This window comes from Rhinoraja longicauda, chromosome 13, assembly GCF_053455715.1.
Source record: "Rhinoraja longicauda isolate Sanriku21f chromosome 13, sRhiLon1.1, whole genome shotgun sequence".
NCBI classification, from domain to species: Eukaryota; Metazoa; Chordata; class Chondrichthyes; order Rajiformes; family Arhynchobatidae; genus Rhinoraja; species Rhinoraja longicauda.
Window position 1 is genome coordinate 15,025,271 of NC_135965.1, and position 24,187 is coordinate 15,049,457.

At 40.9% G+C, this 24,187-nt stretch overlaps 2 protein-coding genes across 3 annotated transcripts in view; one reads left to right on the forward strand and one right to left on the reverse strand.

The window, feature by feature from the left end:
- The window catches only part of LOC144599477 (uncharacterized), a 97,845-nt gene extending 90,418 nt beyond the window's left edge, over nucleotides 1–7,427 (reverse strand). For both annotated transcript variants that reach the window (XM_078410430.1, XM_078410427.1), the window contains exons 1-2: nucleotides 7,334–7,427; nucleotides 7,045–7,157 (exon numbers count right to left, since the gene is read on the reverse strand). The gene's annotated coding sequence lies outside the window, so the exon portion shown is untranslated. The remainder of the gene's footprint in view (nucleotides 1–7,044; nucleotides 7,158–7,333) is intronic.
- Nucleotides 7,428–7,991: 564 nt separating this feature from the next.
- The window catches only part of LOC144599478 (divergent protein kinase domain 2A), a 123,722-nt gene continuing 107,526 nt past the window's right edge, over nucleotides 7,992–24,187 (forward strand). Inside the window, exon 1 of the mRNA XM_078410431.1 lies at nucleotides 7,992–8,948. The gene's annotated coding sequence lies outside the window, so the exon portion shown is untranslated. The remainder of the gene's footprint in view (nucleotides 8,949–24,187) is intronic.

Below are 24,187 nucleotides of genomic sequence, written 5' to 3' on the forward strand. Positions count from 1 at the left end.
TGTCATAATGTCCACCTGCACAATTCATTGGCAGCTTCACCATTGCCAGTTTAGCATCAGCAATTCTGAATTTCACCATGATTATATGCAATTTTCCCAAACTGTTGGGCGATGATTTGTCATTCACTAATTTCATGTTAAATGACACCTTTTACTCAGAGCAAACTAAGAATGTGCAGCATGCTTATCCATGGATCTTTATTCAGTGACTACTTGCAATTATCAAGTCATGACTATTTTTTATTATATATTGCAGATCTCCCAGTTGCTAACCATTTTAATTCCTCTTTCCAATGTTATACCAAACTTTCTGTCTTGCCCCCTACAGTGCATTCAGAAAGTATTCAGACCCCTTCACTTTTTCCACATTTTGTTACGTTACAGCTTTATTTTTAAATGGATTAAATTCATTTTTTAATCATCAATCGACACATATTACTCCATAATAAATAAGCAATAACAGGTGTCCCATCTCCAGAGGAACTCTGGTGCTCTGTCAGAGTGACCATCGGGTTCTTGGTCACCTCCCTGACCAAGGCCCTTCTCCCCCGATTGCTCAGTTTGGCCGGGCGGCCAGCTCTATGAAGAGTCCTGGTGGTTCCAAAGTTCTTCCATTTAAGAATGACGGAGGCCACTGTGCTCTTCGGGACAAGCAATGCTGCAGAAATTGTTTTATACCCTTCCCCAGATCTGTGTCTCGACACAATCCTGCCTTGGAGGTCTACTGACAATTCCTTCGTCTTCATGGCTTGATTTTTGTTCTGACATGCACTGTCAACTGTGGGACCTTATGTAGTCAGGTGTGTGCCTTTCCAAATCATGTCCAGCAATTTAATTTACCACTGGTGGACTCCAATCAAGTTGTAGAAACATCTCCCGGATAATCAATGGAAACAGGGTGAACCTAAGCCCAATTTTGAGTGTCATAGCAAAGGGTCTGAATACTTATGTAAATGTGATATTTCAGTTATTTCTTTTTAATTACTTTGGAAACATTTCTAAACACCTGTTTTCACTTTTTTATTATGGGGTATTGTGTGTAGATTGATGATTAAAAAAATGAATTTAATCCATTTTAAAATAAGGCTGTAATATTACAAAATGTGGAAAAAGTGAAGGGGTCTGAATACTTTCTGAATGCACTGTATGTTACCAGAGTGAAGCCATACATAAACTGGAGGAACAGCACCTTGTATTCCACTTGGGTATTGCTCCAGTGATGCTGCTCTGACCTGCTTAGTTACCCCAACACTTTGTTTTTACTCAAGGTACCACCATCTGCAGTTTCTTGTGTCGCCACTATATATCTATTGTTATTCACTATTTTTCCCTTATGATGAGTGGCACTGACATTTGTTTCACCCTTTGTATGTATTTACTAAAATCATTATCTTGTTGAACAATGGACCATGGGAGACATGTAAAGGAAAAAAATACTGCAGATGCAGGTTTAAATCGAAGGTAGACACAAAATGCTGGAGTAACTCAGTGGGTCAGGCAGCATCTCAGGAGAGAAGCAATGGGTGACGTTTCGGGTCGAAACCCTTCTTCACACTGATAAAGCTGGATTAAGAACTCTAGAGCAATATGACCATTTGGGACCAGCAGGCTCAGATGGAAATACAGGAAGAAATACATTCACATCGTGAATGAACTTTGCAACAATAATAAAAGCAAATCACTGTGATATACCAAGTACAATTTGAACGCAGCTACTGATGAGGTTTATTAAGAGTACACATTCCAAGATCATTATAATAAATCAAGACAAATATAGAAAATAATATTTTGAAGTAAAGGACACAAAGGTTATGTTGCTTAGATCACAGCTGAAATATAATACTTGATTTGACTGCCCTATTTTGTCTCTGCTTACTCATCAACTACTTGTTCCGATAGTGCCTTAATTTTAACATACCCAACCCATTTTTAGGTCCCTACATAATTTTGCAAATAGCTCTCCATCTTGTAACTATATCGAAATTTAGATCTTTGCACAATTCCTGATCCTTGCATGCTCAATTTTAATTGCTCCAATGAGTCACCCTTTCGACTACCCAAGGAGTAGAACTCTTTTCCGAAAATATGGCAGTACAGTGGCACACCTACGACCTCACAGCACTAAAGACCCTGGTTCGATCCCAACCTTGTGTGCTGTCTGTCTGGAGTTGCATGTTCTCTAGTGATCGCGTGCTTCTTCCAGGTGCTCCGGTTTCTTCCCACATCCTAAAAATTTCTTCTCAGCTGTTATCAGGCAACTGAACCATTCCACCACCAACTGGGGAGTGGTCCTCACCTATCATCTACCTCATTGGAGATTCTCAGATTATCTTTAATTGGATTTACTGGACTTTATCTTCCACTAAACTATCTATTAACGATTTAGACGAGGGAATTAAATGTAACATCTACAAGTTTGCGGATGACACAAAGCTGGGTGGCAATGTGAGCTGCGAGGAAGATGCTATGACGCTGCAGGGTGACTTGGTTAGGTTGGGTGAGTGGGCAGATGCAGTATAATATGGATAAATGTGAGGTTATCCACTTTGGTGCCAAGAACAAGAAAGCAGGTTATTATCTGAATGGTGTCAGATTAGAAAAAGGGGAGGTGCAACGAGACCTGGGTGTGCTTGTACATCAGTCACTGAAAGTTAGCATGCAGGTACAGCAGGCAGTGAAGAAAGCTAATGGCATGTTGGCCTTCATTGCGAGAGGCTTTGAGTTTAGGAGCAAGGAGGTCCTACTGCAGTTGTACAGGGCCATGGTGAGACTGCACCTGGAGTATTGTGTGCAGTTTTGGTCTCCTAATTTGAGGATGGACATTATTGCTATTGAGGGACTGCAGCGTAGGTTCACCAGGATGGCGGGACTGACAAATGGTGAAAGAATGGGTATACTGGGCTTGTATTTGCTGGAATTTAGAAGGATGATAGAAACATAAAATTCTTAAAGGATTGGACAGGCTAGATGCAGGAAAAATGTTCCTCATGTTGGGAGAGTCCAGAACCAGGGATCACAGTTTAAGAATAAGGGGCAGGCCATTTAGGACTGGGATGAGGAAAAACCTTTTCACCCAGAGAGTTATGAATCTGTGGAATTCTCTGCCACAGAAGGCAGTAGAGGCCAATTCACTGGATGTTTTCAAGAGAGAGTTAGATTTAGCTCTTGAGGATAAAGGAATCAAGGGATATGGGGAAAAAGCAGGAACGAGGTACTGATTTTAGATGACCAGCCATGATATTGAATGGTGGTGCTGGCACGAAGGGCTGAATGGCCTACTCTCCTGCACCAATTTTCTGTTTCTACTCCCTTTATCTCATATCTATAGACTGTGGACAGCTTGATTGTAATCATGTATAGTCTTTTCACTGATTGGACAGCACGCAACAAAAAAACTTTTCACTGTACCTTAAAGGATTGGACAGGCTAGATGCAGGAAAAATGCTCCCCATGTTGGGGGAGTCCAGAACCAGGGATCACAGTTTAAGAATAAGGGCTAGACCATTTAGGACTGGGATGAGGAAAAACTTTTTCACCCAGAGAGTTATGAATCATGTGACAATAAACTAAACAAATGAGGTTTGTCAGTTAATGAGCCTCTGTAAATTGCCCCTTGTGGGTATGGGATTGATGTCAAAATGGGATAACATAGAACTAGTGAGAACGGGAATCCAAAATTGGTATTAACTCAGTGGACTAAAGGGGCCTTTTTCCATGCTGTCTCTTTCAATCCTGCCTCTTCACATCACTTTCCTCAAAATCTAGTTTCTTGACCAAGCCTTTGGTCACCTATTCTGATATCTGCTTTGCCAACGTCTCATGGCACTTTCCCATGCAACAGCTGTTCTTTTACTTTTCCTCTTTTTACCATCAAGGGACCCAAAGTGCAACAGCGATCACTTGTACTTCTTTCCCTCTATAGCATTATATTTGGGGCTCATGATGCAGTCACCACATTGGAGAAACCAAATTACAGACTGGGTAACTAGTCTAACTAAACAGCAAGGCAGGTTTTAACATCCCGTTGTCTGTCTCTTTAATTCTTCATTCACTCGCATCTTAATCTGTCTGTAGTTCCATGCTCAGTTCCAGCAAGACTGAAAGATCAGCACCTTATCTTCCATCTGAGCACATCATGGCTTTCTGGAGGCAATTTTGAATGAAACAATTTCAGATAACTTACTTGCTCTGTTTGTATCAGAACTGGTCAGTTCTGCTGTTGGCAGCTGCAATAACTTAACCTGACCTCTCTCCACTTACACCGCCTCACCTGCTGGTGTTTCTGCAGCTCACACCTGTAGTTCCACAATTTTTTGACATCATCCTTTGTTTCCTCACCCACCAACTTCAATCTATTAGTTTTATTAACAGCTCATTGCCATAGTTACCTCAGCACCATTCTCTTAGAACCATTTCCTTTGTCCCATCCATCCTTTCCCCACCACCTCTGCAACTTGATCCTAACTGGATCTTTCTCTTTTTTTGAAGTCCTCTTCCCATACTGATCTTTCTGTCCCGGGCCTCCTCCATTGCCTAAGTGAGGCCATACACAAAGGTGGAGGAACAGCACCTCATATTCCTCTTGAGGACGTTACAACGCAACAGGGAGAACTTTGAATTCTCCAATGTTATGTAACCAATCTACAAACACCCCTCCCCCTCCCCTTCTCCTCCCAGTGCACCATCTGGATCCACACCCATTTCTCTCCTTCCACCTAAATTCACTCCTCTGGCTTTATAATTCCCACCACTCCTATCCCCTTATTTCACACTTTATGTCTTTTCATCTCTGGCCTTTACAACCAGCTTCCAATATCCCCCTCTCCCATCTACATTTATCCCTCACCGGGCTGTCCTGCCCCCACCTCTTTTCCAGCTTTCTCCTCCCTATTAGTATTAGTCCGAAGAAGGGTCCCCCACCTAAATGTCACCTACTCATGTCCTCCAGAGATGCTGCCTGAGCCGCTGAGTTAGTCCAGGACTGTTGTTTTCCTCAAATAGTTATGCTGGCTATTCGTTTTCCCCTTTAATTTAAGTGGAAAAATACCACTGCTGCCAACATTTGGAGTTGCTCTAGTTTTTTTTTCTATCTTCGGTTTAAACCAGCATCTGTTGTTCCTTCCTACACATTTGGATTTCAACCTTTAAATACTCATGCTGAGGCAATAGAAATCTGTAGACAGGTCCGACCCAAAACCTCAGCTAGCCACGTTCTCTGGGGGATGCTGTCTGCCTCGCTGAGTTACACCAGCACTTTGTATCTTTTTGGTAAACCAGCATTTGTAGTTCATTTGTTTCGACAGTAGACATTACTTTCAGTTCCACTTTCAGTTCTAATTTCTGGGCCTAATAATCACAAATAACACGCCTTTATTAAAATAAAAGCCACGCACAAGTAATGCTATTACTGCCAGGCTAAAAAACAATTTGGTTAACATCGAAACACAAAGTGTTGAAGTAACGCAGCAGGTTCGGCAGCAGCTGTGGAGGGAACGGATTGAAGTGATGTATTGGGTCGGGACTATTAGATCAAACTGAATCCTTCCAGCTCTTTGGGTTTTGCTCAAGATTGTCAGCATCTGCACTTCCTTGTGTCCAGTGGCGTATCTAGGGCATGGAAGGTATGGCACATGCCCTGCGTGCCACTTGAAAGGGAGCGCCACAGAGCAGTTTCTATTAACTCCAGCTGCTCGCCCACTACTCAGCGGGTCAGGCAGCATCTCAGGAGAGAAGAAATGGGTGACATTTCGGGTCGAGACCCTTCTTCAGACTGATGTCAGGGGAGGGGGCGGGACAAAGATAGGATGTAGTAGGAGACAGGAAGATAGTGGGAGAACTGGGTAGTGGGAGGGGAAAGAGAGGGACAGAGGAACTATCGGATGTTAGAGAAGTCAATGTTCTTACCGCTGGGGTGTAAACTGCCCAAGCGAAATATGAGATGCTGTTCCTCCAATTTGCGCTGGGCCTCACTATGACAATGGAGGAGACCCATGACAGAAAGGTCAGACCAGGAGTGGGAGGGGGAGTTGAAGTGCTGAGCCACCGGGAGATCAGGTTGGTTTAGGCGGACTGAGCAAAGGTGTTGAGCGAAACGATCGCCGAGCCTGCGTTTGGTCTCGCAGATGTAGAGAAGTTGACGTCTGGAACAGCGGATACAATAGATTCGGTTGGAGGGGGTACAGGTGACCTGTCCAGAACAAGGGGCCACAGTTTAAGAATAAGGGGTAGGCCATTTAGAACTGAGATGAGGAAGAACTTTTTCAGTCAGAGAGTTGTGAATCTGTGGAATTCTCTGCCTCAGAAGGCAGTGGAGGCCAATTCTCTGAATGCATTCAAGAGAGAGCTAGATAGAGCTCTTAAGGATAGCGGAGTCAGGGGGTATGGGGAGAAGGCAGGAACGGGGTACTGATTGAGAATGATCAGCCATGATCACATTGAATGGCGGTGCTGGCTCGAAGGGCCGAATGGCCTCCTCCTGCACCTATTGTCTATTGCTGTGTATTTATATATATAAGGTGCATTTGCGGGCCAAAATAAGGTGCATTTGCCTGATGTGTGTTGAATAATGAAGTGAATGGTGTGATTCTGGGTTGCAAAACTTCGCAACAATTCTTGTGAAAGAGTATTGTAACTGTTTTTTGTTCCCTCTTTCACCTCCCTTAGTCGACATTAATAGTGTATAAATTAGTGGATATCCTCCCCATTAAGTGCATCCACGGTTCTCGGTTGCGCATAGCATTACGTTAGCCAATTAAAGTATGATTGCAAAACATTAAAATAGTCATTCTTAAATTACAGCACTACAAATTCCACCGCATCAGTGTGTTAAGTAGTGATCCGAGATAGTTATCTGAAAGATGGGTGGGTGTCAGGGGTGCAATTTCAGTGCTTGCCATAGGCGCTATTTTCCGTAGATACGCCACTGCTTGTCCAAAATTCACCCCTTTGGGGCAACATAGGCGCTCAGACAGCCTCCCACCTGTAACGACAGAGTGGTTACCCGCATTAGTCGTCCCTTTTTGGGGGTAAATGTTCGGTAAATACCTCAAGAGTCGGGAGTCCTCGCCGCTTCCTATCCGGGCGCCGTTTCCTGCTCATGCACCGCCTCTTATTCCCACAATTTGGGATCCCGGCAGAACAGAACCCGGACAAAGTATCTGAAACAATACACCTCAATTACAGCGTTAGTTAAAATCCAGCCCCAACTTCATAGAAATAGAATTGACTGCAATTGAACTGACATTTCGTATCAGTCAAGCAAGAAACGTTGCAAAGTCTTCCCAACGAACTAAACCACCCGATGTACACACTCAATCCATACACACACCTTTACCTTAATTGTAGGTATTCACAAAATGCTGGAGTAACTCAGCAGGTCAGGCAGCATCTCAGGAGAGAAGGAATGGGTGACGTTTCGGGTGGAGACCCTTCTGCAGGTCTCGACCCGAAACGTCACCCATTCCTTCTCTCCTGAGATGCTGCCGGACCTGCTGAGTTACTCCAGCATTTTGTGAATAAATACCTTCGATTTGTACCAGCATGTGCAGTTATTTTCTTACTTTACATTAATTGTAATCGTTTATTTTTTTTAAAAAAAGCAAAACAATACAGCGCGTCGCTGGAAGGGAATGCAAAGGTAAACGTTTTCTGATGCTATAACTGGAGGGAGGCGGGGACGGCGGCAGGAGCGGAAGCGGCGGGAAAAGTGAAGGAGGGGGAAGTGATTGACGTGGGGGCTGACCAATGAGGGAAGAGGGTGGGGGGGTGAGCGGCTCGCGGAGGAGCGGCGCGCGGAGGAGCAACTGAAACTGAGCGGCGCGCGGGGCTGAGCTCAGCTGAAAGGAGGAGGAGGAGGAGCTCAATAAAAGCGGCGGGCGGGGGGGAAGGAGGAGGAGCTGAAGAAGAGCGGCGGGCGTGCGCGGGGAGAAGGAGGAGCTGAAGAAGAGCGGCGGGCGGGCGCGCGCGGAGGAGGGTCGGAGGGAGGGAGAAGGAGGAGCTGCGCGCGGAGGAGGAGGAGGAGGTTGGTTTTCCGTCGAGCAGCGGCTGCGTCGAACGCCCGCCTGCCCGGCAGCTGCTCGCTTGCTCGGTCAGTCGCTGCACGGCCGATCCGGACCCGAAGAACCGTGAAGAAGAATTTCTTTTAAAAAAAAACCAGAAATCCTGTTTCGAACTAAATTCCATTCCTTTCTTTTCACCCTCCCCCCCCTCCTCTCTCCCTTTTCATCGTTCAGACCGGGGGGGGGCGAGATTGCCGACTGCGCTACTCCGGAGCAGCAAAAGACAGAGTGTGTGTGTGAGAGAGAGCGAGAGAATAAGAGGTTTTTGAAGGGAGTTTAAAAGGCAGGAAAAATAATTTTAAAAAAGGACAGTTGAAGCAGAAAGTTGACTTATCGGATATCAAACCCGAAATGGCTTGTGAAGCGGCTCGTTCTTTGGTCAATTAGATTGTTGAAGGGCAGGTGATTCGGGTGGAGGGAGGAGGCGGGGGGCGGGGGGAGAGAAAGTCGCAAGAGTTTTTAAAATCTATTTTGCTTCGAATATGGTCGAGCGATAAAGTTTGTTACTGTGGGTTCCTTTCTTCCCTTCCCGGCAAAAGCAGTGTGCGGATGGGTGGGAGAAATCCCCCTCCAAAAGATGTCAGTGCTGCGAGGTTCTGTGCCCGGGCGGAGTGGCTGAAGCTCTCCCAAAGCCGCACCGAGTTGAACAACAGCAAGCACAAGTGAAGGGGACCCAGCGCTTCCGTGCACTGTCAACGCTCCAGTCCAAACTCAGCTACACTACATTTCCCTCCCCCCTTTTTGTCCCCCTTCCCTCGGCGAGAGATGAAGCTCAGGGACCGACGAATGAAACTTTAAACATTTCACCGAAGCTCTTCGCTTGCCATGCCTGCCTCATTTTAAGGCTAGAATTGGTTTTACTTTATAATCCCAGGAGCTAATTTTGACTCGGTAAGTGAATTATGTTCTGTGTTGATGGGATTGAAGGAAAACTCGGATTATTTGTTATGTTTGGTAGGTCGAACAGATTCAGTGCAAACTGCTGGTTGCACATTCGGCACATTGGGTTGTAATGTGCAGTTCTTAACATGCACCGATTGCTTTGCAGTTCGGGCTCTTTTGTCCCTGCAGTTGATCCGATTTGAAATTTAAATGCGGTTCAGTTTGTTTATGGATCGCAGTAAAAACAAATGCACCATTTAAAAAAATGTGCAGTAAATAAGTGGTAACGTCCCAATGTTCCAAAACTACAACTGAAAAAAGTGTTCTTGCCTGGCCAAAATGTTTGCTCCGAATGGCCAAAATGTTACATCGTCATCGAGAAACAACAGATAGGATGTCACTGATTTTGGACACTTGTCCATCAATCGCAAACGACAAGAAATGTGAATTATCATTTAGGTTCCGAAAAGCGATTCTTAAAAAATTGAGCGCACATTGGTTTGGCATCACTTTTTGCAGCTACGGCAATTAACTGGAACTTTATGTTTTGCGATCTAAGAAAATAATTAACAAATTGACATCAAGTGTAAAACATGTAGAGATAAAAACAATTGACCTTTTGTTAATTTCCAGATACATACTGCTGATAAACACCGAGATTGTTCATGTTCGGTGAAACTACATAGGTTTTTGTTCTAAAGTAATACGTGAATGGTAAGGGTAAATGGAAAACATCAGTACTTAGCCTTGAATTTCTGGTGTATGTATTGGCGTTACAAAATGTATCTATTTTAATGTCATTATTATAAAGTGGACGATTGTGTTTTAAATCTGGCTTTTCTCCTTCGGAATCCTTTTTTCAAATTCTTCAACTATTACAGTTTGTTACTACTTACAACCCCTAAAAATGTTCCCTTCTGTTTTTTGACTAAAGTAAGCAGCTTCTAAGCTCTTTGTTTCACATCAACTATAAGATGTTCTAATTTTCACCAGGTTTCTGTACTAAAATAAAATTTGTCCGACAATAGACTAAGAGCTTTGTGCCAAAATCTTTCAGTCAAATCCGGTCTGGGTACCTGAGCCTGTTAGCATGTATTCCTAAACAGCACTCTTGAGCCTTACCACAAATTAATCCTTGACCTTTAATGCTTCCAAACAACTTGCTGTGCAACCAGCGCACAGTTTGCCATATCAAATCTAAACCCAAATCACAATTTTATCTCGATTATTTGCAAATCCTGAACCAATTGCAAATGTGGTCTAAAATGTAAAATAAATATACATTTCATTAACTTCAGAATCATAATTAGCACCATTTAATCTTGCATATGGTAGACTGGATTTTTTCAGCTATTTATTCAAAAACTCTGAATTGCAACATTTGAGCAGAACGTTTGAGCAAAATTTGGTTTAATTGCAGATAAAATTTCAATATTTTTCAGAGTTGTTTAAAAATCTTTACATAGAATATGCATAACCCTTATTTCCTAACTATTCCTGAAGTTCATAATATTTGAGTTGCAAAGGTTTTAATAAGCACTTTTTAAAAGCATTTCAATTCAATTTTTTTAGTTTGAAAAACTCGAAGTAAGTGTTGAATGGTGTCAACATAATTTTGTAATTGGAAGTCAGCTTGTTATTTAGTTTAATTTTACATTGAACTAGCTTTTGCTTAATGTTTATATTCGGTAATTGGGTTTACACTTATAATAATGTAGTGCCTGTAACATATCCAAAGGTACATCACAGTGGTGTAAAAATTGTCCCTAGTGGGTGTAGGATAGTGTTAATGTACGGGGATCGCTGGGCGGCATGGACTTGGAGGGCCGAAAAGGCCTGTTTCCGGCTGTATATATATGATATGATATGATGATATGATATTGGGCCTGGTACAAGGTAGTTAATTTTAAGGATTTCTTTCAGGCACAGCGATAAGAGAGCTGGAGAGACTCGGAAGAAATTGGGTGATTGGTGGCCAAGCACATGTGGGAGAAGCGGTTGACGTTGGAACAATTAAAACAATTAAGACTAGGAGAACAGACATGTCTGTTGTTTTAATCAAACTTTCCAAAGTTACCCCTCAATATAATGATCAATATTTGAAAGCAATTTTCTAAAGGATGGCTTATTGCACTGGTTCAGTTTCTGTTTGTTGTTATGCCACATAGGTTCAACAGAAACTGGAATTTATTGGGGGGGAAAAGTCTTCTTCAAACTGAGGTTTTGTGCTTGGTTTGCCATGTGTCCAAAGGACTGAGTAATAGAGGCTATTATCTCAATTCTATTATTCTGCAATAATTCTGCATTCATTGATATGGTGTTTGGCAATTTGGAACAGCGACATTTGACACTGATATAATTTGGTGAGGATTCAAGGTTGAGCTGTTTATTGGATATATTTAGAACTATTGATAGTTGAAAAATATTTGATTATATTTTCTCATAGGAGCTGTGTGATTCAATTAAATCTCTTACCTTCCAACAAAAGTGGCTTCTGAGTCGCTATATGTTGTCAACCATGCATTGATGTTTTCTGTTACTGTTGAATTCTGATTATGGGCAAATGTACTTTATTCTGTCCATAATTTCAACTTTGATAATATTGTGCTGATGCAGTAGAGAATGATTTTCTGAGCTCAGATTTGTATTGTATTGTTGGAGTAGCATCATAGGAGAAGTTTGTGTTTGGCCTATTCAGCGCTTGGACTAGGGATTCTTACTGGCACACTCTTTAACGCAAAAGTGTAGTTTTTGTTGTTTATGTGCTTTGGTACACAACAATAGTTTCTGCCTTTGGATTTGTTTCACACTGAATGTCCTCTGGGGAAAGAAAATGCAGAATTTTGTATATTGATTCTGTTGGGCCCAGGATAGTTCAAAATACTTTGAAGCTACTGGATTAGGTTGTCTAAAGATGGTGACACTTCAGTTATTATTTTGTCATTAATTATGTATAACTACAATGTCCATGGTTCTATTTGCAATTGGCGGATTATAGTATGCGAATTGAACCATTATCATATAGTGAATTGCCATATGTATTAGGACAAATTCTTGTCTGAAAACATTAGGTTGTAAGGCTGATCAATCTACTTTTTAAAATAAACTATCTTATTTTGTTTTTTGGCCTTTTTAGGATATTCACTATTCACTTTTCTTTCCCAGTGAAAAATGTTTCATCAGCTTACCGTTGCAGCAAAAGGGTATGTTTTGAGATTCATCTCGGCTCCCTTTTTACCAGATGCAAATTCCAGGAGTTGCAGCACATCACTTTCATTTCTAATCTCATCAGTAACATGCCCACTTTCTGATTACTCCTGAGAAATTGATGGTAGCATGTAGTGATGTAATTGGATGTGAAAGTGAAGTGCTGCAGGGGCTGGGATTTCCACATGATGTGCTTTGCCAAATATGGTCAGTATTTATCTTGTCTGAACCTTTCATAGAGGTATTTTGCTTGTTAGAATTGTTTTATTGATAATAAACTAAAGCACACAATGGCTTGGGTATGACCATCTAACATCCATGTCAGTTGCTACTCAAAACTATTAAAAACAAAATTCCAATTTTGTGACAGGTTGTTGCATTCAGATGAGATGTTTAAACCGATACCCCAACATTCCCTTGGATGTGAGAGAACCGACTACACTACTTTGAAGAACTGTGGAGTTAGCTGTGGAATTTAAGTATTAGGTGTCTGGTTATGTTGTTTGCAGACTTGTTCTGTTCTGGAAATTCTGTTCTGATACAGGGTCTCCAGCCTGAAATGTTAACTGGGTGAAGATCAGACCCTTCCAGGACTTGCTGAGTATTTCCAACATTTTTTTTGTTTCACTGTAAAGTTTCTAATGTTATAAGGGACCCAAAAACTGAAGTTTTATTTCAGGCCAGTCTGGAAAGATTGTGAAAGCCATTGTATCAATTACATTTTTCTTTGTTACTAGGTATTGCAAAATCAACTCATCCACCTGGTCACGGCAATTTCTCTTTTAGAAATGCCCAGTCCTGCTTCCATTACCGATGATTAGTTCCCAAAGCTGTTTGAATCTGTCTGTTTCCTTTGAAAATATGCACCGTTATTTGCATGGTCTTATATTTCTTATTATGGAACATCAAACAACTGTCCCGAGTTTCTGTATGGCAATCTTAATTTGTCAACGACTCAAGGAGAAAATCTAATAATGTCTTCATGTTTTCATAAAGATTTTTAAAAATTATGATAACTTTTTGAGCTTGCCTTCCTTTATTACATTTAGATGGGATTCTGACTTTGAGACATTTGTTCATAATTCGCAGATTATACTTTTACACTTTTGGCTCCTCAGCTAAGTGCATGCGCCAAATATCTGAACCTGTGGTTCCCTTTATACTGGGCAGGATTACTATTACAACACATCAGTTGGGTAGAACTCAATTGTCTCAAGGGTTGAAACCCAGCTGTCCTTGCCTGTTATTTGGTGAACATTTAGACTGATCTGAAGGCTTTCCTCAGCTGTAATTGCTCACCTAATAAACCTTGTGTTGCTGAGAGCTAGACTTTTGAGCAGCGAGAGTTACCATGAGGATTCCCAATTTTATCTGCATCTCTGTGATTCTTGATGCACTCTTAAGATGTTTCAATACTTAAGATATAGACATTGTTGACTCAAAACACGGTGAATTGGTCAATTTGATCCAAACATCTTGAGCATAAGCCTAGTTAGCATTTGAAGGTGTATGGTATAAGGAAGGCTTTCAAAAGAAATAGATGAAAGTTGCTTACAAGTATATTTAGAGATACTGCTTCATATTTGAAGATAATATAGTTTAAGCAATTTAGTGTTTTATCTGTATATCAATTTGTAAAATTGTTCTAAAATTTATTGCTGCCTATTAAATTTAAGTGATCATTGTTCAAAACTACAAGACTTCATGGGAGTGATCTTGGCCAATGGCATGAATAATTTATAAGCTGTCCAGCACTTTATGGCACAGCAAATAAAATGGTTGAAGAGTGCTTTGTTTGCTAATGTTCGTAATATTGCATGTAGAACACAGTTTTGAAGATGTACTTGTTGGAATAAGGGGTGAAGTATTTTGCATTACTAAAAGTGAGCAGGTGGTGTCCAAGCTTTTTATGCTGAACGTCAACTGCTATTAATGCAAATGAAGGGGTTTTTGTGAATTTAGATTTTGCTGTGGCAAAAAAAGTGAACTGTTTCCAAGGTGACCCTGACTTGTTTTTGTTGTTTTTTGTCTTTGAGGTATATTGAAAACCAGCTTTTGAAAATTGCACCACCAGTGTTTGCTTAGTTCTTGAATTAATTTTGTATGCTAAACATATTCATATTTTGAATATGACACATTACCTTTTATTTAAATATTGAAATCCGAGTAGGTTGCTGTTTTGCAAATCAAAAATAAAACTGCAAATGTTGGAAATCTGAATTAAAAACATAAATTGTTGGCTGCACTGGATAAGGCACATTTTTCGAAATAGAAAAAAATAATTGGTTAATCATCACCTTTCCATGTTCTCCAGAGATGCTGCCTGACCTGCTGAGTTACTCCAACATCTTGAGTCCTTTTGTGTATTAACCAGCTTCTGCAGTTCTTTGTTTCTACAATGTACTTTCCCACCCCTTTAACCTGATCACACCATTTGGTTAGATTGCTGCCATTCTAGAACTTTTAATACATGACCTAATATTTCCATAAATATGTTTTTTAAATTTTGGATTTATCTAGCTCAAGAGCTGCTTGTGAAATAGTATTCCACAATTTTGATAGTTTTTAGTGCCTTTCTGACAACGCTCTTGTCTTTTCAACCTTCCACCACCCCAACCCCATAAGATAGTTTCTTGTCCATTCGTCTACCCGTTTGATCATTATGATAAACCAAAAAATGTAATTTGGATCACCTCCTAATTTTATACTTTTAAAGAACGCTAAATCTATAATGTGTAATGCCATCATAAATGATCGTTATTAGCCCCTGAGCTATGCTTGCTCAGGTCTGAACTAAAATCTGTAATCCAACATGGCTGAACTAGGGCTTCTGTATTTCAGTCCTCTTGACGTATGGTTCTATATTTGATTTGCCATTTATTATTGTTTATTGTATATTATTTATTGTTAAATGGCTTTGTTATTTGTGTACCTGGATAGCTAAATAGCAACCTCATTTAAATCGGATTAATGGGTTTCCAAATCAGTTGGTTACTGTGAAATATTTCCACGTTATGGGGAAACTTAATATTATTCATTTGAATACTTAAATATTTGTTTTAGTTTGAGAGACCACACTTGGTGTGACAGCGCAGAGGCATCTTAATTTAATCATTTTGGATACTCAGCAAGTGCTCAATGGAGCAGAATAAGTAGTTTTTTAACCTATCGACAATGTTCTAACAGTGGAAAATTTACACATGGTGAATTGTTTTATCCATGGATTTTCAACACTGATAAATGTCATTTCATGAGCAGATCAAAATAATGTAAACCTGTTGGCCAATATCCATGGTGTATAGTGAATAATTACAATCTTAAGCTTGTTTAAGTTACTTGAATACGATATCAGTTTCTATGTGGTACATTGGGAAAGATGATGGGTTGTAATTTCTGTATGGACCCAGTGCACTTGGCTTTCTGATTCTGGCCAATACAGCATGCAATGGTGACGACCTTCCTCTGCGTGTTGCTTTTTTACTAACATAAAACAATGACATTTTTCTCATAAGATCTACTCTTTTCACCTTCCTAATCTGCAGTTAATTTACCCACAAACTGTCGGATGAACAAATTGATCCTTTGCTAAATCATTAAAAGGTCTGGATTGCAAACCTTGATCAATACACAATTGTTAAACCAAAGTCACAATGACAACTACTTGAACTTTGAGAATAAAAATAATTAGTGGGTTTAACTGGTTGCATACAGAATTGTTTGGAAGGTGTAAATAATTCAGTATTTCTGAATGCTTCTATAGGAATATCTAGGTTTAAAATAAATTTATTAGTGAATAGATATGAATTGGTGAAATAATGTGATTGGATGTTAATTGATAATAATTTGTGCATAAATAAATAACGGTATAGCAAAGGAACTGGCCATTTGGTCCACAATGTCCATGCCAAACATGCCAAGTTCAATTAATCTCTTCTGCCTACACATGATCCATATCCCTCTATTCCCTACATATCCATGTGCCCATCCAAAAGCCTCTTGAAAGCCACTATCGTATTTGCCTTCACCACTACCCCTAACAGCACCCACCAGTCTGCGTGTAAAATAAAAAGTTGCCTTGTATATCTCCTTAAACTTTGCCCCTTGATGGACAATTTATTATGTAAATTAACTCTGTTTTGGTGAAATGCAGTTGGAATGGAATACTTTATTGTCACATATGACAAGTCGCAGTGAAATTCTTTTCGCCACATAAACGGCGCTGACAAAGTTACAGAGTATCCCCGCTGACGACTCCTTTGATCTCCCCCAAACAACCCCCCCTCCTGGTGGTCCCCCCAAGCTGGGTCTTTCATTGTTCTTCCATTCTTCCCCCCCACCCCGGGTGAGGGCACCCACCAACCCACGAGGGTCCGTCGGCTGCGAAGCCCCACCGCCGGCGAGGCTTCACCGGCCCAGAGGCTTCGCCGGCCCAGCCTCTCCGCGGCCCCCTGGGAAGTGTTTGCTGCTGCAACTTCTTGGGTTTATAATAGTTTTGTCCTTAAGTACATGATTAATGGAAAGGCAATGATAAATTTGATCAGTTGGGCTGATTTGGCACCATGTTTATCTGTTCCAATTCTGTTCTCTATTTGGGTTAAGTTCACATATTTGAATCAGCTGGCTCAGTGCGGTATTCCTCCTGATCTCCTAGGCAGTGGCACAATTAAATACCATCCTTGTCCTGGCCTATTGCCAGGTGTTGTTCAGTGCTGTCCATAGCTGGTCACTAGTGATATTTGGGTAATTCTCCTGTCAGTGAAGTTTAGTGACCATTGCTGTAAAAGATGTAGATTAATTTTAGGCACATACATAAATGGCAGAGAAATTACATATTTTATTCATGGAGCATCCCAAAATAATTGAGGCCTACAGGAAGGAGTAAATGAGTCTGAAGAAATCAGCATTAGGAAAACAACATTGGAAAAGTTAATAGGTCTGTAAGGTGATACATCTTCTGACCCTTATAGCTTGCATTTTATGGTTTTGAAGTTGATGTCTGTGGGGATGAACAACGACAGCTGGGACATCGCCAAAAAATCAGCCAATTTTAGAAATAGTTCCCACTGATTGGAAAGTTGCAAATATTTAATCTTTTATTTAATAAAGGACAGGGTGACAAAATGCATATCTTTAGAATAGTGAGCCTGATATTAATAGGTAACGGCTAGAATCTATTTCTAAGTCATAACAAAATACTTGAAATTGATGGATTATTTCATAAATCATGGATTTATGAAAGATTGTTTGACAAATTTGTTGGAATTCTGAGGTTGCTGATGGAGTAGATGAGGGAAAACCGGTTTGATGTTTCTATTTTGGTTTTCAAAGGGCTTTAATAGAGTACCGCACAAGTTATTGAAAATTAGAGCTCTTGTTATTTGGGGTAACACACTGGTGTGAATTAATGGTGAGTTAATAAACAATCAGAATCAATGATTCATGTTTGATTTGATGGCTGTGTTCAATGGATATACTGAGCGGCTGGTGTTTGGGAACCCAAGCTGTTCTGTCTAAATGATTTGGATGAAGGGATCAAGGTAATATTGCCAAGATAGAAAGCTAGGTGGCAGTATGGACTACAAGGTGGATGCAGAAAGTCTTCAGGGGAATATAAGCAGGCCAGGAGAATGGATAAGGGCATGAGCATGGCATCCTCTCGTAGCAAAGATAGACTGAGGAGATTTAAAATATGTTAGTTTTCAGTAGCTCGAGTCTTTGTTCACTAATCACAAAATTAAAATGCAGGTTCAACAGACATTTAGAATGTGTTTGAGAAAAGTTGTGTTCGAAATTATATAGAGTTTTTGTGAAATCATGTGCTGACTAATGTCGGTTTTCCTATGGGGGGGGGGGGCGAAGGGGGTAGGAATGGAATAGCACTTGCAGTGGAAGAATATTACAAATGTTCACCAGATTGGGATGTTGGGTGAACAATTGAGCAGCTGCAAGAGCCTTTGATTGTTTGTCCTTATTTATTATGTTATTGACGCGTCCATGTAATATCCAAATGCTGTTAAGTCAATTTGGATTTTCCATTGTACTGTTTCAAAACTACAGTTCTCTCCAGCTAATATTTGTTTTGTTACAGCTTGGTTCATCAAGATTTATTTGGAGAATAAATTTGAAAACCAAAACATTGAATGTGTATCTTAATTAAGCAACTAAAAGCATGTTGTATAAAATATAAGTTAGAATATAGAGAATAAAAGAAAAAGACGTGGTGCCACTAGTTCCTAAAATAATTTTATAGCCAAGTACAGTTAAAATTATTTTTTCACTCGGGCTTTGATGCAGACATTGTAATTTTTATTGTAATTTTTATATATATCTTGGTTAATAGACATTGGCAAAATTAGCAGTTATTGTCCGTCCCTAATTACAGAGTTGTGAGTAGTTGAGAGTCGGCCATACTGGTAGGTCAGGCATGTCATTTAGACCAGTGCAAGTGAAGATTGATTTCTTTCCTTGAAGAACTTTGTGAGCCAGGTGGGCTTTTATGATATTCTAAAGGCTTTTCATTCCACGTTTTATTTAAATATTTGAATTTAAATTCAACAGCTGCCCTATTGGGATTTATGAGTCCCCAGATTAACAGTCTGGGCAGTTCTAATTATGAATACCTGTTCTAATTATTACAGTTCTAATTATACCTTTTCTGTAAGATGGTGATCTTAATTGTTAACACTCCAGAGAGTGGTTATTGTTGTTCGTCCTTCGGGTTTGAAGATGACCATGACTTCACTTTCAATCTTATTTTGACCACTGATTGGGATCCCCGCCAGCCGTGGTATGCTGGCCGAGGTTGAAGTCATGACTTGCGCGCTTGACTTGGATTTAAGTGAAGGGGTGTGCGCAGATCGTCGGCCTCACTCTCTCGTCCTGGGCTATCGGGTTCCAGCAGCAAGACATAGTCGGGACGGCTGGGGACAGGTCAGGATGCAGTGGATGGTCAGAAGTGTCCTACGTATCTCACTCTGCCCTGTTTGCGCTCCACGGCGCTTTGCTGGGATCGTCTTTCTGCCCGTTGAACCCTCCGGTGGTTTCCTCCATGCAATCCGCCGAACCCAGGCTTCACATGCTAGGTAGACAAGCCCCAGAGCCGCTGGAACCAATGACTTGCCGACTGCACTTGTGGCATGCACACAAGACAGTGGAGACATCGTGGGGGTGGGGGGGTAGTCCTGCGGCTGATCCCACGGCTTGGGGGGATGGTCGAGACCAGGGCGGTTCTCTCCGGGCGGTGGTCCGCAGCCCCACGGGCAGGGAGCGCCGGCTGCTGCTGCTCCTCAGTGACGTTTCAGTCGTAATTATATTCCAAAGCAAAATACAATGTTGGAGGAACTTAGTGGGTCAGGCAGCATCTGTGGAAGGAAAGATCAGATAACATTAATGATTGTCTCTTCAGATTGAATGCGTGGGGGGGGGGGGGGGGGGGAGAAAGCTGGAGGAAGTAATGAGGTGGGACAAAGTCTGGCAAATGATGGATCGGGGGGGGGGGGGGTTATTTATCAAATGACTGGAGATGGTGACAACGGTTGGAGGTGAAATGATAACAGGGTATTTGATAAGGAAAGAAGGGGAGTGAAATGGAAAGCTGGAGGGAAAGATGAGTGGAAGACAAAGGGAGGAGAAAGAGTTGGGGAATAAAGGGAAATAGGGAATGAGGAGATGAAGGGTAGATGGATCATGGAAGGGATGGGAGATAAACTTTGGGAGGATGGTGACTCATCAGAGATTGTATTTATTTCAAAAACATCAATCTGAATTGATGGAACACAACAATATAGGAAGTAGTTGTGGATGTAGCCCATATCTAGTTTGGTATTTAATAATGTGTAAGAAGGAACTACAGATGCTGCGTATATCTTTGGTATTTAGTAAGGCCATTGCTAATTTTTTTATCTATGTCACTTTCACTCATCTCATATGCTAACTCAGTGCTGAAATGTTGATCGATTTCTTGAATGTATTCGGAATCTTAGTTTCCTTGGCTCCATAACCAAAACCTCTCTACTCTCATAGTGATTTTTTTTTTCTATTTCATTTCCGCCATTCCGATTTCACTCCACATTTTTCCGCAAAACACATGCCTCACCGCTCGCCCTGCCCCTCGCCTCGCCTCACGTCGCTGGCACGGCCTCGCCGCCGGCCCGGACTTCCCTCGCTGCCGCCCAGGCCCCCCCTGCCGCTGGCACCGCCCCCCTCGCGCCCGTCCCTGCCCCGCTGCCTAGCACGAGGCCCGTTGTTGTTGAGAGGGGATGAGGGAGGGGGGTCGGGGGGGAGGGGGAATGGAGGGGGGCAGAAAGGTGGGGAGGGAAGGGCGGGAGTGGGGGGGGAACGGGGGTGGGGATTAGGGGGGAGTCGGGGGAAAGAGCGTGGGGGTGGGGGGGACATGGACTGTTGTGATTTGCTCTTGAAGGCCACTGGAGCAAGTATGTCCTCAATGAAATTAGGTACGTGCAGTTTTAAATGAAACTCTTTCTTCATAACTTAGTCATACATTTTGTGTAAGGAAAAAGCAAAATAGAGAAAAGAAAACACAACAATTTTTTCTTTGTGTTGTAAAAAGTATTTCTGTTCAATAACCTTTCTATAAATAGCAGAATATACTCATGATAGGCCTGACATTTTACAGCTAGTCCAAGAACTACAGACTGTTGGAAATAATAGTAGTTTTTTACACATGAATGTAGTAGCGCAACGTGTATGCTTATTTGGCGTGCATACTTTTTTTTGCTGAAAAGTTGCATTACGTGCCATATTATGAATTTTGATGTAAAATTCTGAATTTTGGACATCAAAATTCTGAATTTGTAAAATCAAATGTTGGGAGGTCTGCAATTCCAACAGAACTTGTGTAATGGAGCACCTCGTCCTCTCCTTGGTGCATACTTGTACCAGTGATCTGTGAAAAGAAACCCATTTCTTGCCAGTGTTGGAGTAATTTGTCCAACTTTCTGGGCTTTCTTGTGCATATTTCAATAAATAATCCAAATATTTCAAGATTCTACTTTTTATTTTGGACAATTGATACCTGTACTCCTTCAGCAGAAGTCCCCCCTTAATCCTATTTACTTCAATGATTTCCACATGGACCATGACAAATGGATCTTTCCCTTTCTCCTGGTTTCTCCACTTTCCGGGTCAGATTAGTTTAATGCCATGTACATCAGTGCAATGAAATTCTTTATCTGCATGGAGCTCGTAAACAATATTTTTGCAATAATGATAGACATAACAATGAACGTAAATCACTAGAATGGTGCAAACGTTGTGCAAAACCAAAAAATTCAAGTGCAATAATGGAATAACCGAATGTGGTAGAGTTCAGAATTGAGAATGAGATAGACTGGGAAGGGGGTGTGAAAGAGGTGATTAGTTCAGCAGTCTGATAGCAGTAGGCAAGAAGCTGTTCTTAAGGCTACATTTCTGGCCTTTTAAACTCAAACCTTTTCTGTCAGAAGGTAGATGAGAGAAAAGGGAATGGCCACGGTGACAGAAATACTTGACCGTAGTCGCAGCCTGATGCAACGCACAGTGAAGATGGATTGGATGGAAGGCAGTGATAAATCTTTGATGGATGGGGCTGTGTTCACCACTGTTTGGAGCTTCAGGAAGTCAAGAGCAGAGCAGTTGCCATACCAGGCTGAGATGCATCCCATCAGAACCTTTTTTTTGTAGCACATCTGTAGAAGTTTGTGCAAATCGTCGTGGACATGCCGAATCCTCAGTTGTCATCTCTACAGCAGCTCCATTGATGATGACAAACTCCTGTACCACTTTCCTGATAGGAGCGAAATGGCCATGGTGGGTTATTGATGATATTGGCTCTTATAGGTCCCTTTGATGGTCAGTACGTGTGATGAACCAGTCAGTGTTTGTTCCTGGGTGTTTGTATGCAGTGAACTATAATTTTTAAGTTAGAGTGAACCCCATTTAAAATGGAAAAAAGAAACCACAACTTCAGCCAGAACAAAAAAGTTATTTTAATCCTTTTTCCTTTCAGTATAGATCTGTACTTTTGCTCTTGCCACATCAAACTCTCTTTTCAATAGATTTTATTCTGTAAGCACTGTACTCAGTGGATATAGCTTACTGCGTAAATGTTTGAAGCATTTCAGCATCTGAATTGAATAAGTTGCACACACTTGGTTTCCATCATAACCTTGAGCTGTCCCAGAGGAAGTATTTTTGATGCAATATGGAAAATCTTTGCACAGCAAATTCCCCCAAAAAGGCAATGAAACCATACAATGAATTTTAAAACTTATGCTCATCAGGACATTAGAAAAGAACTCGAGTGTGTTTAAGTGTCATATGTACCAACAACCAAACAATGAAATTCTTACTTGCAGCAACATTACAGACCTGTAAACACAATACACATGGACAATATATAATACACACAAATTCAACAAATTGATAACCCCAATGCCTGTGCAAAAAAAATCCCGAAGGCCTTGGTGCAATTAAAAGACATTTCATAGTTGAGGTTGTGTTGCGTTCAAAAGCCTTATGGTTGTTGGGAAGAAGCTATTCTTGAACCATAGAAATATCTGCAGGACTTGGAAAATCAGATGTGGAGAGTTAATCCTTTTATCACCAGCCGTACCAAGCGAGCAGATTTGGGGGAAATGTCAAACTTGTTGATGGAGCTTCATTATGACTTCACTCAAAAATCATCTTTTGAGATGTACTCCTACTATGAAGACATAGTAGGATGTCTTCTATGTCTTTCCCTGAATACAAATCAATTGCCTTGAAGGCCCTTCAACCACTAGTAATGATGACAACAACTTTCCTGCCTGAACAAGGATTTTCGACCTTGGTAGAATTGAAATCCAAAAAACGCAATTCACTTCAGTATGTTGATTCGGTAATGCAGGTTGCTTTGGAGAAGGAAATTGAACCTCGGTTTGAGAAGCTTGTCACAGGAGTACAGGAACATCCTCGTCATTGATAAGTGTAGAAGTATACTGCTTGTCATTTATTTGTGGTAAACATACTCAATAAGAAAACATTTTTTCTCAGAATCTAATTCTCAGTTCTAAGACAGTTGTTTACTAACTTTACTTTATGTAAACTAGAAAAATTCTAATTTTTTCTGTTCTTAATTTTTTTTTGTCGTTCCCAGTTGGGAAGATGGGAGGGCGCCAGATATTCGGAACTGAGCAACATGAAATGTTGTGATGATGTTTTGAGCATGTATGTGACATACATGTCAGTACACATGCACAACCTTTAAAATATATCTGGATTTTGAAGAGCCACCTTCTGGAGAGAAGTATACCAAGTTGATATTTGATGGTATTGTGAGCTTTCGTCAGGGAGAGTTAGAGAAAGTTATATTAGTTGGATACTAATATATTAAATCACATACTCTGGTTTTTTGAGCTAATTTTCCACGAAAAGGTTACTTTTCCAAGTAATCAAACCCGAAAGGGTAGGATGGGGCAGAATGGTTTTTTATCATTCTAATAGAATGATTTTCCAACTCTTATTTTCACTCCTAGTTTTCTTTACATATTTTTAGGATGTTCAAAAAGATGAATAAATTAAACACATAAGAAATGAGTTGATTTATGTTTTTTGCTCGTGTGACAAAATAAATTATATTTAAAATTATACGCAAGGGAGACCAAGACGAAAATTACCAAAAAACATAAAATTTAGTCGAGGGTGAATGAAATGTTGTGATAAAGACTCAAGGGTGAATGGCACTGAAATAGTTTAAGAAGCACTGGTGTAGAGGAAGCAGGGTGTCTGCAGAAGGACATAGTTCGGAGAGTGGGCTAAGATGGAATACATTGTAGCAAAGTGTGTGGCCAAGTATTTTGTTGGTAGGAATAGAGTGGGAGACAATTTTCTAAATTGAAGAACATTTGGAAATTGGAGATGCAAAGGGACCTGGGAGTGCTGGTGCAGGATTCTCCAAAGGTTAATTTGCAAGTTGAATTGGTAAAGGAAGGCAAGTGCAATGTTGGTATTCCCTTCAAGAGGATTAAAATATAAAAGCAGCGATGTAATGCTGAGGCTTTATA